This window comes from Loxodonta africana, chromosome 6 (assembly GCF_030014295.1).
Source record: "Loxodonta africana isolate mLoxAfr1 chromosome 6, mLoxAfr1.hap2, whole genome shotgun sequence".
Taxonomy (NCBI): Eukaryota; Metazoa; Chordata; class Mammalia; order Proboscidea; family Elephantidae; genus Loxodonta; species Loxodonta africana.
Window position 1 is genome coordinate 60,239,172 of NC_087347.1, and position 18,087 is coordinate 60,257,258.

General features: G+C 37.9%; 2 pseudogenes; one reads left to right on the top strand and one right to left on the bottom strand.

Annotated features, from left to right (window-relative positions):
- The window catches only part of LOC100671824 (chromobox protein homolog 3-like), a 50,547-nt pseudogene that overhangs the window by 13,062 nt on the left and 19,398 nt on the right, over window positions 1–18,087 (top strand).
- LOC111749509 (U6 spliceosomal RNA) lies at window positions 16,111–16,203 on the bottom strand (annotated as a pseudogene).

Sequence of the window (18,087 nt, forward strand, 5' to 3'; positions counted from 1 at the left end):
CTAACATACATCTGTTGATCCCATCCCACTCAGAGCAAAGGAGAATGAAGAAAACCAAAGACGTAAAGAAAATGCTAGCTCAAAGAACTAAAGGACCAAATGAACCAGAGGTTCTACCAGCCCGAGCCCAGAACTATATGGTGCTTGGCTACTATCAACGATAGCCCACTATCAACGGCCGCCCTGACAGGAACATAACAGATACTCCCAGACAGAGCCGGAGAAAAAATGTAGGACAGAATTCAAATTCATGTAAAAAGACCAGACTTAATGGTCTCTGACAGTGACTGTAAGAGCTCCCAAAACTACGGCCCCAGAACGCTCTGGTAACCTAGAATTAAAACCATTCCCAAAGCCTACTCTTCAAAGGTTAGTCAGGATTATAAAACAAAAAATAATGCATGTTAGAAATGTGCTTCTTAGTTCAATCAGATATATGAGACCAAATGGGCAGCGCCTGTCCAAAAGCAGGATGAGAAGTCTGGAATGGACTGGGACTGGTCGAATGGACGCAGGAAACCTGGAGTGGAAAGGGAGAATGTGCTGTCACACTGTGGGGACTGCAACCAATGTCACAAAACAATATGTGTATAAATTTTTGAATGAGAAATTAACTTGAGCTATAAACTTTCACCTACAGCACAATAAAAACAAACATACAAAAAACTTTGGTTTAGCTTTTTTTTTTTTTTAAACAAATAGTTTGTACTCATTTGGGTCTTAAATTGTGAAATAAAGTTTGTCTTCTTTAGATTTTCACCGTATGGAATTTTTATTCATGCTTTCATCTTGTCATGCCTTAAATTAATTTTCTTAAATATATTGATTGATTTTTTAAAAAAGCTAGCCATACAGAATAAATTGTCTCCCATGGGGATTCACAAGGCTTGAATTTTATGTATCTAATTAAAAAAAAAATTTTTTTTTTAATTATGAAATGCAAACTTTTCATTAAGAGACAAATACCACATTAAAAAATGAATGGGATGTAAGGAATATACTCATGCAGCTGGTTGATGTCAAGATTCTAATCTCAATACAAAAGTACCTTCTGACTTCTTGTCTTTTACTATCAATTACTCTGAATTGTCAATGTATCTCAGTATTAACATTGGGGCTCAGTATTAGTATCCTCTTTAAATACTCTATCTCAACTCTTCAACCTCAGCTAATTTATATTGCCAAGCACTTGGGCTAGAATTACTCACTTAGAGGTTGAATTTGTTTGCTACATGCTGTTACTTTAAAGGGCACAACTGTTCACAAAGGGTATTATCAATATGAAACTGTGTTCAAAAGTCAGAGCTTCAACACATTCAATTTTTTCTCTTGTTCTCAGATAAATTAATGCTTTCTATTTATTTTATTGTTCAGAGAAGAAAGATAGGAGCTCAATTTTTCTTTGAGCAGATGCCATTTGTCATACATTGGCTGTTCTTGCTATACAACAGAATGAAACACTGCCCTGTCCTGTGCCATCTTCTCAACTGTTGTTATGTTTGAGCCCATTGTAGCCACAGTGTCAGTCCATCTCGTTGAGGGCCTTCCTCTCGTTCATTGACTTCTACTTTACCAAGCATGATGTCCTTCTCCAGGGACTGCTCCCTCCTGATAACATGTCCAAAGTGCGTGAGATGAAGTCTTGCCATAGTTGCTTCTGAGCGGCATTCCGGCTGTACTTCTGCCAAGACAGATTTGTTCACTCTTCTGGCAGTCCATGGTATAGTCAATATTCTTCACTAACACCATAATTCAAAACCATCAGTTCTTCTTTGGTCTTCCTTATTCATTTTCCAGCTTTCCAATGCATATGAGGTGATTGAAAATACTGTCACTTTGGTCAGGCGCACCTTAGTCCTCAAAGCGACATCTCTGCTTTTTAGCACTTTAAAGAGGTCTTTTGCTACAGTTGTGCTAGAAGTTTTATATACAAACCATTTAATTCTCATAGCAAATTTAGGAGGCAGAGTTAAACTCTGGTCCGCCTAACTCCAAGCCCATGTACTTTTGACTAAATGCATCATCTTTCCTTGTTAAATGTCAAGACGGTTAACATTTAACAATATTTAGCAGAAAATCCTTTTACTTTTACAAAACATCTTTCTTGCATTGTCCAGAGCAGTATTTTAAAACATCTTATGTTACGTTATGTATCTGTTTAAAATCCTCCAGCCCCTCGTTTCCTTCATGGTGTAAAGTCAGGTAGTATGCAAAAGCCTGGCTTTGAGAATAACATGCATTTGCAGACTCTTCTTCCATATACCCACACTCACTTTGGATCCTGACAAGACAAACCTACTTTATCTTCCTGAAACAGCCAGAGTTCTGCCTCTGTTCCTCTGTGCACGTTTTTGCTTTTATGGAATGACGTAAAGTTAGCAAATTGTTCAACATGGAGTCTGGCAATAGTCATCATCACAAACCAGTTCACACCATTATTCAAAGTTTAGATTTGTTATTTGAAAGGTGGTTTCTACTCTACGTTTTGTATTTGGAAGCACAAATGGAGAGCAGGTGGGCTGAAGTCATAGCTAGAAAGATCTGGGCTACGAAGCTTGTGGGAAAAAGGTTCATCTCTTAAGCTTGAGGGCAGAGAGTTGTAGATTCAAATATCACCTCTGTTATTTCGTAGCTGTATGATCTGGGGCCAGTTACTTAACCTCTCTGAATGAGGCTTAATTTAGTTTTTATTTTTTTAAACAAACAGTTCTTAATCATTTGGGTCTTGAATTATGAAATAAAGTTTATCTTTTCCTTTAGGTTTTCGCTGTATGGAATTTTTATTCATGGTTTTATCCTGTCATGCCTTAAATTAATTTTCTTAAATATATTAATGGATTTTTTTAAAATGCTAGACATACAGAATAAATTGTATAAATACAATAAAATGGGGACAAAGAGGCTACCTCAGAGAGTCATCATGAGAAGAAAAGTGAGCGTTCTGTCTCACATGGCTCTCAGCTTCCAAAGACATTTGTATTTTAATTTTAGTAACTGTCAAGCAAATGGAAACCCTGCTGGCATAGTGGTTAAGTGCTACCGCTGCTAACCAAAGGGTCAGCAGTTCTAATCTGCCAGGCGTTCCTTGGAAACTCTATGGGGCAGTTCTACTCTGTTCTGTAGGGTTGCTATCAGTTAGAATGGACTTAACTGCCGTGGGTTTGGTTTTTGTTTTGGCATCAAGCAAATAGAAGAGAAAGAATTGTTTGGCTGTTTAAAAAGGTTTTCATTTTGCTGATGAGTGCTTTAAAATTCAGAGGAACAGAGCAACTTGCTCGGATTTGTTTTTCACATAGCCTGAAGCTGTGATATGGATGTGAAGAGGAGTTGAGAGATGCAGATATTTTTGAACTGGAGGCTTTGAAGGAAGGTATGCAAAGAGGGAGATACAATTAAAAAGGGGGGAGACAAAAAAAAAAAAACATGTTGGAGAGGTTGTGGGGGAAATCAGAACTCTTATGCACTGCTGGTGGGAATGCAAAATGGTACAGCCATTTTGGAAAATAATATGGTGCTTCCTTAAGAAGCTAGAAATACAAATACCATATGATCCAGCAATCCCGCTCCTAGGAATATATCCTAGAGAAATAAGAGCTGTCACAGAAATAGACATATGCATACCTATGTTCATTGCAGCATTATTCACAATAGCAAAAATGATGGAAACAACTTAAGTGCCCATCAACAGATGAATGGGTAAACAAATTATGGTACATATACACAATGGAATACTATGCAACCATAAAGAACAATGATGAGTCTGCGAAACATCTCATGGATGAATCTGGAATGTATTATGCTGAGTGAAATAAGTCAGTCATAGAAGGACAAATACTGCATGAGACCACTATTATAAAAACTCATGAAAAGGTTTACCCAGAAAGAAACAATCTTTGACGGTTAAAAGGGAGGGGAGGCGTGGGAAGGGAAAAACTCTAAATAGACAATAGATCAGAGGTAGCTTTAGTGAAGGGTACGACAGTACACAATACTGGGGAAGCCAGCACAACTTCACCAAGGCAAGGTCATAGAAGCTCCACAGACACATCCAAACTTCCTGAGGGACTGCGTTACTGGGCTGAGGCCTGGGGACCATGGTCTCTGGGGACATCTAGCTCAATTGGCATAACACAATCTATAAAGAAAGTATCCTACATCTGACTGTGGTGAATAGCACCTGGGGTCTTAAAAGCCTGACAGCAGCCATCTAAGATATATCTACTGGTCCCATCCCAGCTGGAGCAAAGGAGAATGAAGAAAACCAAAAACACAAGGGAAAGATCAGTCCAAAGGACTAATAGACCGCATATAACACAACCTCTACCAGACCGAACCCAGAACAACCAGATGGTGCCTGGCTACCACCACCAACTGCTCTGACAGGGATCACAATAGAGGGTCCCAGACAGACCTGGAGGAAAATGTAGAGCAAAATTCTAACTCGCAAAAAAAAAAAAAAAAAAAAAAAGACCAGACTTGCTGGTCTGACAGTGTCTTAGTTATCTAGTACTGCCGTAACAGAAATGCCACAAGTGGATAGCTTTAACAAAGAGAAATTTATTTTCTCACAGTCTTGTTAGGTTACAGGTGTAAATTCAGGGCATCAACTCCAGGGGAATGATTTCTCTGTCAGCTCTGAAGGAAGATTCCTCGTCCTCAAACTTCCCCTGGTCAAGGAGCTTCTCAGGTGCAGAGACCCAGTGTCTAAAGGATGCGCTCTGCTCCTGGTGCTGCGTTCTTGGTGGTATGAGGTCCCCAACTCTCTGCTTGCTTCACTTTCGTTTGATCTCTTGAGAGATAAAAGGTGGTACAGGCCACACCCCAGGGAAACTCCCTTTTGGATCAGGGAGGTGACCTGAGTAATACTTTTAACCACAGGCAGAGACTGATTTATAACACATAGGAAAATCACAAAATGGAGGACAACTACACATGGCCTAACCAAGTTGACGCATATTTTGGGGGGACACAATTCAATCCATTATGGGCACAGACTGGAGAAACCCCAAGAGTACGGCCCCCGGACACCCTTTTAACTCAGTACTGAAGTCACTCCCTAGGTTCACCCTTCAGCCCAATATTAGACAGGTGTATAGGGCAAACAATAACACATGTCAGGAATGTGCTTTGTAGTTCAATCACGTATACAAGATTAAATGGGCACACCAGCCCAAAAGCAAAGACAAGAAGGTAGGAAGGAACAGAAAAACTGGACAAATGGAAAAAGAAAGTCTGGGGTAGAGAATGGAAGAGTGTTGACAGATTGCGGAGTTGGCAGTAAATGTCACAAGACAGTTTATGTATTAATTGTGTAATGAGAAACTAATTTGCTCTGTAAACTTTTACCTAAGGCAAAATCAGGAAAAAAAAAAAAGATGGAAGAGGAATGCCTAGTTTCAGTGTGCACGTTGTTTCTCTGATAGGTGGCTTCATCAGTGTGGTGCAGTAGTGACTGTGGCTCTCTACATTTTTTGGACACGAAGTCCTTTGGCCCGGGCTTGCAGATGCTTAAATGAAACAAAGGAGAGAAGGAAAGAAGATGATATAAGGCGAAGCTAGAAATGGGCCCTGAGGCAGATCACCCAGGATGCTGAAGGTCAAGCTCATTTACTTCGGCCATGGAAGGTTCTTGATCATGAGTCAAAGTGTTTATAATACAGCCAGTGTTATGTGTCTCTGAGAATGATCTGACTTCGGAAGTGGGGAAATTGTACTGTCTTTCATCAGGGATTTTGGCTATACTACCCCACTTAGTGTTAAGTTCTTTAACTCCCATTTGCCCTTCAGGCCTATGCTTTCATCATTCTCTTTGGAAAGTGCCTTTTCAGACTTGCACGCTTCTTTTGTTTCACCTCTTTAGAGAAGCCTTCTTGACTCACTACTTAAGGTAAAACATGACTCCTCTTCAGTCTGTGTCTCCCACTAAAGTGTAAATTACATGAGGACAGGGAATTTATGAGCTCTATGATTTTTTTATGCCCAGTGCCATGAACAGAAACTGGCACATAATGTGTACTCAATAAACGTTTTTTGAATAAATGAAATTACGGTGTTGTATATAGCAAGGTTGTATGAACTTGACGAAACAGCCAAGAGGAAGGAAGGAAATTAACATTGGATGGCAAACCATTATGTGTCATGCACTGTGCTGAATACAGTATCCTATTTAATTATCATATACCTACATGACCAAGATCAGAGTCATTCTGCTAATTAGTGACAAAGATAGATTTCCCAAAGTCTGAGTATAATGAATTTATATAGCAAATAATGTTAGATACCCCAGGATCTCTGGCTACTAGTGAGGAAGTAATGAATTGTATAGCGTTGTAAATAGTTACCTATTATATATTTGGCTTAGTGTCTATATTTTATGGACTAAGTTGGAGGACAGCCCCAGTAAGGGATAGGCCCTCATTGTGCGTCCTGGCAGATAATCCAAAGAACTGACACATAACCCTTTCAGATTCATGAGTTCAGGGAAACTTACTGACACGGGCAAGCAGCTGCTCTCCAGTGGTGGCCGGCTGGAGGATTTTCCTCAACCACCTAGCAAGGGATCCAAGCTTATATACCATTCTAATTGGGACCAAGGCTCATCGTTTTTCTCCCACATCCTTGGGTAGTCAGTGTCCCCAGGGACTTCACATCCAGGCGCAGATGTTTTCCTTCTTGTTGCTAAAGCATTCTTCGGCCTTGGCTGCTGGCCTAGTCATGCCCCTTCTGGCCTTGTACCATAGCCCAAGTCCATCCCGAATTCATCCCCAGCATGCTTCGGGAAAGAGCAAAGCTGATTCTATTAGGGAGGGGGTGCATATAGCTGAATAGCATTACCCTACAACTATATTTGTGAGTTGCATTTATTATTATTATTATTTTAGTTTTCAACATTTAACTTCTAACAAATAGAATCTTGGAAAAGTAGGTGATGTGTGGGTTCCATGGTGGGAGAGGCCTTTGCCCTCACACTATTGCTTTTTTTTTGCAGGACCAATTATGAAAACCACAAACAGCCCTTTGGGGCAGAAGACTTTTGATCAAGCAAATTACTGCTACCTTGAATTTATCCTCTTTGCAACAAATGAAGGGATATATTGCATCCCATCTTCTAAATTGCCATAAAAAATCCTGGTATGATTCCCACTTTTTCTCTGAGCATTAAGACTTTAGTAGTGCAAGTGCTTAAGTGCTTGGGGTCTTTGGTAATTACTTTCTTGGAAAATACATCAAAATTGAGTTGTCACAGGGCTCTAAGCATCACTGGTGAGCAAATAATCCTTCAAGGCAGTTAGGGTCTAAGGGGACTTTTATTTACCCTAGGGAGTTATCTTGTTGACAAGGAGCTTACTAAACACTGAATAGAAGAAAACCTATTTACAAGAAATGGGACAGTTGGTGCATCAAATCAGTGGTTAATCTAAACCTGGCAGAGAAACACATGCATTTTGTTAGCTTAGTAGAATGCACATGGGTCATACATTTTCTTTTTCATTTGTTACAATCACAAACCAATTCAGCTTTCTTAGCTGTGTACTGAAGACTCTGTTCATAGATGCTCAAAGAAAAATTGAGTAATAGCATGCAGAAAATGTATATCATATAATCTTTTTAGGGAAATATTTAAATAAAGCAAACTGTAATCAGGCCTTTTGCAGTGTTTTAACAATGTGAACATAGAATAGTATTCTCCTAAAATTATATAAAAAAATTCATCTACATGTATATTATTTTCAGCCATCTGAAAGAATGAAATAAAGTTGAGTTTGAAATAAAAAAAACTAAAAAATTAGGTTTATCAAACTTGATAATAATTGGATCATTTGGAAAGGCAACAAAAATCTTATTATTCAAGCATTATGCCATGAATGAACAGCTCTCCAAGGAGAACCCTTGGCACAGAGTGGGGAGAGCATAAGTATGGGAAAGAGAAGCCCTTATTTCTAGCCCTGGTTTTTCTGAACACTGGTAATTTTGCTTGAGTTAACTCACTTCATTTTCCATGACTCAGTCTCCTCACCTATGATTGGTGATTTATACCAGATCTATAGTTCTAGTTTTTAGGTTTCAGAATGTTCTTCAAGATTATTTCTTAAACCATTACGTATAAGACTGAGATATAAAACAAATGAAAATCGGGCTGGTTTGGTTGGGGGGGTAACCGAGCACTTACCTTTCTCTGGTCCTCAAGCTCCTGTGGCTAATATGAGCAGTTTGAAAGAAGACAATGGGATTTTTTAATCTTTTTGTAGCTAGTCCCTAAGGTTCTTTCCCAGTTTAATATTATGAAATTTTGTGATTTTTTTAAAAATAATTTATTCTATTTATTTTTGTTGTTGCTGAGAAACACACAGCAACAGAATGTATGACAATTCAAGTTTCTACATGTCCAATTCAGTGACATGGATTACATTTTTTGAGCTGTGCAACCATTCTCATCCTCTTTTTCTGAGTTGTTTCTCCCCCAGTAACATAAACTCACTGCTGTTAAGTTTGCTGTTTAACCTTTCAAGTTACTGTTGTCAATTTAATCCCACGTAGGTAGATCTTAAAAGACCATGATGCTCAAGGCAGACATTCTTTATTAGTTAAGCTAAACTATTGTTTGGTTTTAAGAAGACTTCAGGGAATACTTTTGGTTTAAAGATTATCTCAGGGCAATAGTTTTAGGGGTTCATTCAGCCTCCGTGGCTCCAGAAAGTCTGGATTCCATAAGAATTTGAAATTCTGTTCTGCATTTTCCCACTTTAGATCAGGATTTTTCTATACAATCTTTGATCAAAATATTCAGTACTGAAGATTCTGTGCTTTTAAATAATGACAGGCTCTCCTTGGTTCAAATTCTTATTTTGGGCTATGTAAAATTATGCATTCATTTACAAATATTTATTGAGCTGCTACAATATACCAGGCATTGCTTAGGTGCTGGAGATAGAGAAGTGAATGAAGAAACAACCCGACAAATAAATATACGTTCCCTCATGGAGCCTACATTTAGTGAGGGATGATAGGCAATAGAAAAATGAACACATAAAGATGTAGTATATCAGATGCTAAGGAGCCCTGGTGGTGCAATGATTAAGCTCTCAGTTGCTAACTGAAAGTTTGCTGGTTCAAGCTCACCAGCTGCTCCACAGGAGAAAATACGTGGCAATATGCCCACACAAAGATTATAACCTAGGAAACCCTACAGGGCAGTTCTACTGTATCCTCCAGGGTCACTTTGGGTCAGAATCTACTCAATGGCACACAGCAATAACATAGCAGATGCTAAGTACTGTATGAAAAATAAGCATGGTGAAAGGGATTGGAGATGGAGTGTCTAGGATGGGGGTGTCTGTCTTATTTCATACAGGGTAGTAAGAAAAGTCCTTACTGAAGAGGGATCAAGGGAATACAGAGCCTCTGAGGTAGGAGCATGATTGGCATGTCCATAAACAAGCAAAGAGGCCAATGTGGCTCACACAGATTTGGCAGAAAGAAGAGTGGGAGGAGATGATATCATAGAGGTCTTCAGGAGAGGGAGAGTGGAAAACTGATGCAGAGCATGTAGGACTTGGCCATTTTAAGGACTTTAGATTTTATCCTAAAAGAGTTGGGAAGTCATTGGAGAGTTTTGAGAAGAGGAGTAATATTACATAACTTATGTTATAAAATGGATTACCCTGCCTATTGTGTTAAAAATAATTTTTAAGAGGGCAAGTATGGAAGAAGGAAGATCAGTTCTGAAGTTATTGAACAGCCTAGGCTAGATGTGTGATAGCTTGGTCTAAGGTAGCAATGGTGAAATGATTAGAAGTTGTTAGTTTCTGGGTCTATTCTGAAGGTGGGGCCAACAGAATTTGCTGGTGAATTCGGTGTGTGGTGTGCAAGAAAGAGAGGAGTCAAGGATGAACCTGAGTCTTAGTGCTGTGCAGTTGGAATGATGAAGATCCCATTTACTGAAATAAAAATCCTGCCAGAGGAGCAGATTTGGGGATTAGGTAATCCAAGGTTTTGCTTTGGACATATGCCTATTGTTCATCCAAAAGAATATTGAAGAGGCAGTTGTGTACATGAGCTTCGAGTTCAGGGGAGAGGTTTGGGTTGATTAATTAATTACTAGAGTAGAAGTCAAGGAACTGCATGGCTATTGAAATCATCAAGAATTATTACTGCAGGAGTATTGGAGAAAATGAAAGTGACAATATCTTGAAAATCCCATGGAAGCAGCAGTCAAGAAATCAAAAGACACATTGCATTAGGCAAATTGGCTGCAAAAGACCTCTTTAAAATGTTGAAAAGCAAAGATGTCACCTTGAGGACTAAGGTACGCCTTACCCAAGCCGTGATGTTTTCAATCACCTCATATACATGCAAAAACTGGACAATGAATAAGGAAGACTGAAGAAGAATTGATGCCTTTGAATTGTGGTGTTGGCAAAGAATGTCGAATATACATACCATGGACTGCCAAAAGAACGAACAAATCTGTCTTGGAAGAAGTACAACCAGAGTGCTCCTCAGAAGAAAGGACGACGAGACTATGTCTCACATACTTTGGACAGGTTATCATGAGGGATCAGTCCCTGGAGAAGGACATCATGCCTGGTAAAGTAGAAGGTCAGCAGAAAAGAAGAAAGAAGACCCTCAATAAAGTGGATTGACAAAGTGGCTACAACAATGGACTTAAGCATAGCAACAATGTGAGGATGGCACAGGACTGGGCAGTGTTTCATTATGTTGTGCATAGGGTCGATATGAGTTGGAACTGATTCAACGGCACTTAACAATAGCAAAATATCTCAATTAGGAGCCCTGGTGGCGCAGTGGTTAAGCACTCAGCTGCTAATTGAAAGGTCATCAGTTTGAACCCACCAGCAGCTCGGCAGGAGAAAGATGTGGCAGTCTGCTTCCGTAAAGATTTACAACTTTGGAAACCCTCTGGGACAGTTTTACCCTGTCCTATAAGGCCACTATAAGTCAGAATCGACAGCAATGGATTCGATTTGGTTGATATCTCAATTACTTTATGAAAATCATGTTGTATTTTAGTTAGCCATTCATAATACTTAGGAATTAGACTAGACGGACCAACGTATTTCTTTCACAGTTTTCTTTGGCTAATAATTTAAAAATCATTGATCAAAAATGACATTTTATTGAAAAGTGACGGTGCTCTAGGAGTTTCTCGGGTATGAATATTTAGTAGATATGGCTGGCATGCATTCTGTCATGGCTCCCACATCTCTGTGCTCTGCCATCACCTTTCAAACCAAAAAAGATCACAGAATCCTGTTGTACAAAGAGGCAGGGAAAAGTCCAATATTTATTTGAGAAGAAAGTTTTGCTAAAAAAAAACCCATTTATTTTGTTACTCTAAATGAATGTATGTAAAGCTTACCCGATTTTTCTTGTAAACTAGGGGAGTCATGTCTACGAAAACAAACATTTATTTTTAGAATTAGACATTATAATCTGAATAATAATATGTAGATGAAGGATCCCTGGTGGTGTGTGTGGTGGTTAAGAGCTCGGCTGCTAACCCAAAGGTGGGCAGTTTGAACTCACCAGCTATTCTTGGAAACCCTATGGGGCAATTCTACTCTGTCCTAGAGGGTCGCTATGAGTCAGAACTGACTTGATGGCACCTAACGACAACAACAGTACATTAAGGGGAGTCCCTGGGTGGTGCACATGGTTAAGTGCTTGAATACTAGGTGAAAGTTTGGTGGACCAAACCCACCCAGAGGCTTCTCAGAAGACAGGCTTGGCAATTTATTTCCAAAGGGTTACAGCCTTGACAACCCTGTGGAGCAGTTCTACTCTGCACACACGGAGTTGTCATGAATCAGAATCAATTTGATGGCAACTAATAACACAAGTGCATGAAGAATACCTGTGGTGGCCTGAGTTTGGCTCAGGTCTTATGATAAGAGGTGATACATTTTAACCTTGATCTGGCCATCCTATTTTCCAGCTTCATTTGGTGGGGAAGGGGGGGGGAGGAGAAAGGTCTGAGATTTTGGAATGCAGAAAAAAAATTCAGATATCGCTGTGGGAAACTCACTAGCCCCCTCACAGAAATCAACTATTATGCAACTTGGACAAAGTGCCATTCAGTATTTGTCTTTGGTAAAAAAAAGAAAAGAAAAAAAAAGATTATACTTATTTGGCCTCAAATAGGAACCAATAAGCATGCCACGTCTTGTGATGCCATCTATTTCTCTTGCAATCAGTGTCATTGTCTCACTTTTTACTTTTAAATTGGAGAAGGACATTCTAGACTACAGATTTATGATTTCAAAGCATTTTCTACCTGTAAGTGATCCTAGGATTCAACATGAATCACCTCATTTACCAGTAAAAACTGAAGCACAATGATTTGTTCAAATCACATCAGCAATAGAAGTTTACAACTAGAAACTACATCTCCTGAACATATCTACTATATCCCACTAAACCAAACCAAACCAAACCCGATGCTGTTGAGTCAATTCCAACTCATACTGACCCTATGAGTAGACAGAGTAGAGCTGCCCCATAGGGTTTTCAAGGAGGAGCTGGTAGATTTGAACTGAAGACCTTTTGGTTAGCAGCCAAACTCTGCCATTCAAATATTAGTAGTAAATAAAATTTAGCAAATTAACAACTTGATGCTTGGAAATGTTAATGATTCTTTACCTTTAAAAAGCTTACTCAATTAAGAATAATACTCCGCTCAGTTACTACAGCGCTGTTGAAGCATAATTAGAGTCTGGGGGAATCTAAACATTGACATCTATAACAGTGGCATTTCTAAATAAAATCTTTTCACAAGCTTATGTTAATATCTGTTATGTAGTATTGCTTCTAGAACATGTATGTGGTTCTTTTTCCAAAACATTTAATCTATTCTAGATTATAAAAGCATGAGATGAGTTGCTACTTTTTAAAAATTCATGTATAAGACTTTTAGCAGTAGTGATAATATATCCAAAGGTGGAAAAGTATAGTATATCCTTATAAAAAAAAATTATTGTGAATTTCTTGATTAACGTTTATTCTATTTTTTAAATCATAACTCTGATATTAAAACTTCCTTATTTCAAGGGGATATTTCTTAAAATATCCTTAGGAATACAACTGATATTTGATACCTGTGATACATAATTAAAAAAAAAAACCCAGATCAAACTATAAAATATTTTTTATGGAAGGGATGAATACACTTGTGTATTACATATTAGAACTGGGTCTATGACCAATAACTTTAAAAACCTTTTCTTCACTTTCCTTCAGGACAGAATTTGTAAGAAAGTTTCTATGCTTTTCTAAAACATACACTATAGAGATTATATTTAATTTCTCAAAAAGCTTCTATTGAGACCATTTCTCCATAGGTAAGGAGTCAGACCAACAGGTTATATTTGCTGAAGTGAATCATACAAGACCACTTGTCAGCATTAGGAGAGAATCTTATTCTATTCAAATTCTTAGAGTCATATTCTGATTATTATCAGTATTGAAGCCTTGGGAAAATTAAAATGGAAATTTTTGTTATTGTTAGTTGCCATTGAGTCGATCCTGACCCATGACAACCCCATGTGTGCGGAGTAGAACTACTCCATGAGGTTTTCAAGGCTGGGACCTTTCAGAAGCAGATTGCTAGGCCTGTTTTTTGAGGATCTTCTGGTTGGGTTTGAACTGCCAACCTTTTGGCTAATATTTGAGTACTTACAGTTTGCACCACTCAGGGATGCCTAAAACTAAACTAAATATGTATAATTTTTAGTGACAACATGTTTACTTACGCTAAACCCAAACCAAGCCCACTGCTGTCGAGCCTAGTCCAACTCATGGCAACCCCACAGGGCTTCCAGGGCTATAAATCTTTACAGAAGCCGACTGCCACGTCTTTTTCGAGGAGCTGCTGGTGGTTTCAAACCTCTGACCTTTCAGTTAGCAGTCAGTTGCATTAACTATTGCCCTACCGGGGCTCTTATGCTAATGAAGGGTAAAAACTTATCAGTAACTTTTTTTATTCTTATGATTATTAACATTCAGTTTTCAGAAAAAAAAAATACTGTAGCCAAGAATACAAGTGCCTCTGGAGAGTTACTTCTAAGGGGAATTGTCTCAGATTCTAAATTTTTACTGGTTTAGGATCTCATAAGTCAAATGTTACTGGTAGTAGAGTGAGGGCAAGGGCAACAGGAAAGGGCAATGTATTTTATGTTATTCAAAATGAACAGAAAATCCAAAATTTCTGAGGCTTAAATAAGACAGTAATGTATTTCTGTCTCCTGTAAATATCTGGAAGTAGGATACAGAACAGTTAAGTTACTCCTACCTTCTCTTTCTTGTGTTTTTCATCCATTTCCAACATCATCTCATAATTGAATATGGTGAATAAGGAAGACCAAAGAAGAATTGATGCATTATAAGTTATGGTATTGGCAAAGAATATTGAATATACCATGGACTGCCAGAAGGAGGAACAAATCTGTTTTGGAAGAAGTACAGCCAGAATGCTCCTTAGAAGCGAGGATGGTGAGACTTCATATACTTTGGATATGTTATTGTAACCTGATAAGAGTGTGTCCTGCCTGGTGTGACCCCTCCAGTTAATGGAGAGACACCAGGCCTTTGAGAAAGAGAAAGCAGACTTTACTGCAAGCCAGTCAAGCAAGGAGCTTGGAGATTAAGTCTCAAATCAAACTTCCTGAAGTTGAGAATTCTAGGGCAGTTATAGGGTTCAAGATAGGGAACTTATACATAATTCATGAAGTTTCAGGAACTGATTAACATCTATGGGGGTACACTGGGGGTGCAATATGGCGGCTGGGGTGTGTGCTTTTTGGGGCTTATGACGCGTGAAGTTTATCTAAGAACAGCTTTGTGGCTTATTGCTCATGTCCACTTATGTCCAAATAGAGGGAGGGCAGTTAGTGAAGCGGCCTTAAGCAGAGAAGCAGTAAGAGGAACTTAGGCTTTTACACAGAACGTCTTATCAGGAACTCACACAGACCTGGGTATGATGGAAGGAGGGGGAACAGTTTAACACTGTTGGTTACATGATCAAGAGGGACCAGTCCCTGGAGAAGGATATCATGCTTGGTAAAGTAGAAGGTCGGCTAAAAAGAGGAACATCCACAATGAGATGGATTGACACAGTGGCTGTAGCAAAGGGCTCAAACGTGAGTCCAGCTAAAATTCAGATTTATTACAAAAGAAAGAAGTGTACTATCAGCAGTGGAGAACAGCTACTTGCTGTCAAAAGTAGTCTTTACTGTAAAATAATACCTTTAGAATGCATTTTTTGAGTAAAAACTCTGTTAATAGAGTTTAGAGTAAAATCTTGCCTTAAAATTAAGCATTTAGACTTAAATAAACTTAGTTTATTAAGTGGTTATAGCAAAAATATGATTTTCAACCAAATGTCAACCCTCTCCCCAAATAAAATGTCATCATTGTTTAAATGATTATTAATTGTAATAAATAATAAATTTACAGTACCAAAGAACTCAAGTGCCAAGTTAAAATTACCCAGCATTGAAAGAAGGTTTTAAATAAACACATTAAAAACAGTTCCAAAAGAAAGTTTTCTAGCTATAGTCTTTGCTATGATACTTTTTAATTATTTTGATCAGTTAAATCTTTGTTTCTTTCCTATCGATATTTGTTTCTTTGCTATTGAGCAAAATTATTACTTTTAACATAATAATTCAGTAGAATTGTTCCACTGAACAAACAGACCAAAAAAAAAAAAAAAAAAACCCCACTGCTGTCAAGTGGATTCTGACTCGTGTAACCCCGTCGAGTTTTCAAGGCTGTAAATCTCTGTGGAACAGACTGTCCTATCTTTCTGCCACAGAGCTGCTGGTGGTTTTGAACTGCTGACTTTTGGTTAGCAGTTGAGCCTCTTTAGTGACTGTGCTACCAGGGCTCCTTAAACTCATTGCCGTGGAGTCCATTCCAACTCATAGTGACCCTATAGGACAGAGCAAAACTTCCCCATAGGGATTCCAAGGCTGTAATCTTTATGGAAACAGACTGCCACATGTTTCTCCCGCAGAGCAGCTGGTGGTTTCCGTCCACAGACCTTTCCTGTTAGCAGCTGAACGCTTTAACCACTGCATGCCAGATTTTCAAAAAAATATGGAACGTTTCATAAATTTGCACAGGGGTCATGTTAATCTCCTCTGTATTGTTCCAATTTTAGTATATGTGCTGCCAAAGCAGTACAGAACTTGTTTCACCAAACCAAAAAATCAAACCCATTGCTGTCGAGTCAATTCCTACCCATAGGCACCTAAGTCTAGGATCTTGTCTTAAACTTGCTTTGACAGAAAACAACAGCTATGCTTTGTCCTCTACAGAAATGTGAAACAAAGACAAAAATTTTAGACTGAGGTTTTCCAATCATTATCCGTGCACCCTTGGATATCCCAGGGGGTATAAGAGGTTGAAACTATTGTCATAGTAATACTGATATGTTATTTTCCTTTTTCACTGTGTTGACATTTGCACTGGTGTTGCAGAAACACTGGTGGATAAAATTCCTGGCACTTTATCACACATCAGGACAGTGACACCAAACTATACTAGTAGTTATTGTACTTTTCACTGCCATGTACTCACATTAAAAAAAAAAAGCCAATTTTACTTAAGAATGTCTTTGAGGAAGCAGTGAAAATTATTAAAAACTGACTCATGAGTACTCTTTCTTTAAATATTCTGTATGATAAAACAGGAAATGCACTGCTGCATATTGAACTATGATGGTTGTCTTGAGGAAAAGCATGTGTTCAATTTTTTGAAATAGCATTTTTACTTGAAAGAATGATTGACAAACTATGGTTATTCAGATTTAGATATTTGCAGAAATCTCAAGAATCACTAAGGTGAGCCTGTCATTTCGCAGCTAACAGTATTTGTTGTCAATAACAAAATTTGGGCTTTCAAGTGAAACTTAGAATTTTGGAAAACTTATATCTATCACTGTGAGCTTGACAGCTTCCCAATAATTAAAAGCTTTATTAATGAGATGAGTGGTAATATTAAAGAACGTGTTCTTTGTTTTTTTTTTACATTGTAAAGTGAAACGTATCCACATTTGGAAGACATGCGTAACTCAGTTAACTGTCTTCCAAATGACCAATACATGATGTTGCAAAATCATGCATGAGCAAAAAATCCATTCAAAATGCAAGTTAATCATTGGAGTGTCAGCTTCCATGTTGCAGTTGGAAAAAAAAAAAAAAAACGTTGCTTTCGAGTCCAAGTAGAACTGCCCCACAGAGCAACTGGTGGATTCAAATGCTGACCTTTTGGCAGCCGAAGCATTTAACCACTACACCACCAGGGTTTTCACATCATAGGTAACCTTTAATAAGTACCTACTTATCAAGCTTTGTTGTGGTATCAAAGAAGATGCCCCCCAATACCTCCAAATACTATTAAAAATACTTGTCCATTTTTCAATTATATTTATGTGAGCTTAGGTTTTTAATAACATATTTTCATTAAAATAACATTTTTCAAAAGATTGAATGTGCAATCAGATATGAGAATGCAATTGTTTTCTGTTAAACCAAACATTAAAGAGATTTGTAAAAATATAAAACAACGCCACTCTTATCATTAAATTTTTTTGTTGGAAAAATTATTTTTTCTTGAAAATATATCATTTATATTAAGTTGTAAAGGGTTTATTATTGTTTTAAAATAAACATATTTTAAATATTTCTCCATTTTCATATCTAACATGTTAAATATTTAAGGATATAATCGATATAATTAAAGCTCTTTGGAGTTTTCCCTTTTTGAAAGTATAAAAGGATCCTGAGACCGAAAGTTTAAGAACTGCTTACTTAGACCATTGCAGAGCATCTGTTTGCTTTAAGTTATCTTCTATAATAGGATGTCAGCCTTATTATGTTCTAGCATTAATTTTGTAGCATACGTATTACAGAGATTATCAGTATTCTCCCTAGTCAGTAAAAAAACTAAACTTTTTGCTTTTCAGCTTTTTAAAAAACATTGTTGAAAGAAATGTGAAACATGGAAATGGTCTTAAACTTCTGACTTCCAACCATTTTGACAGATATTCTAGATTTTTATCTCTGT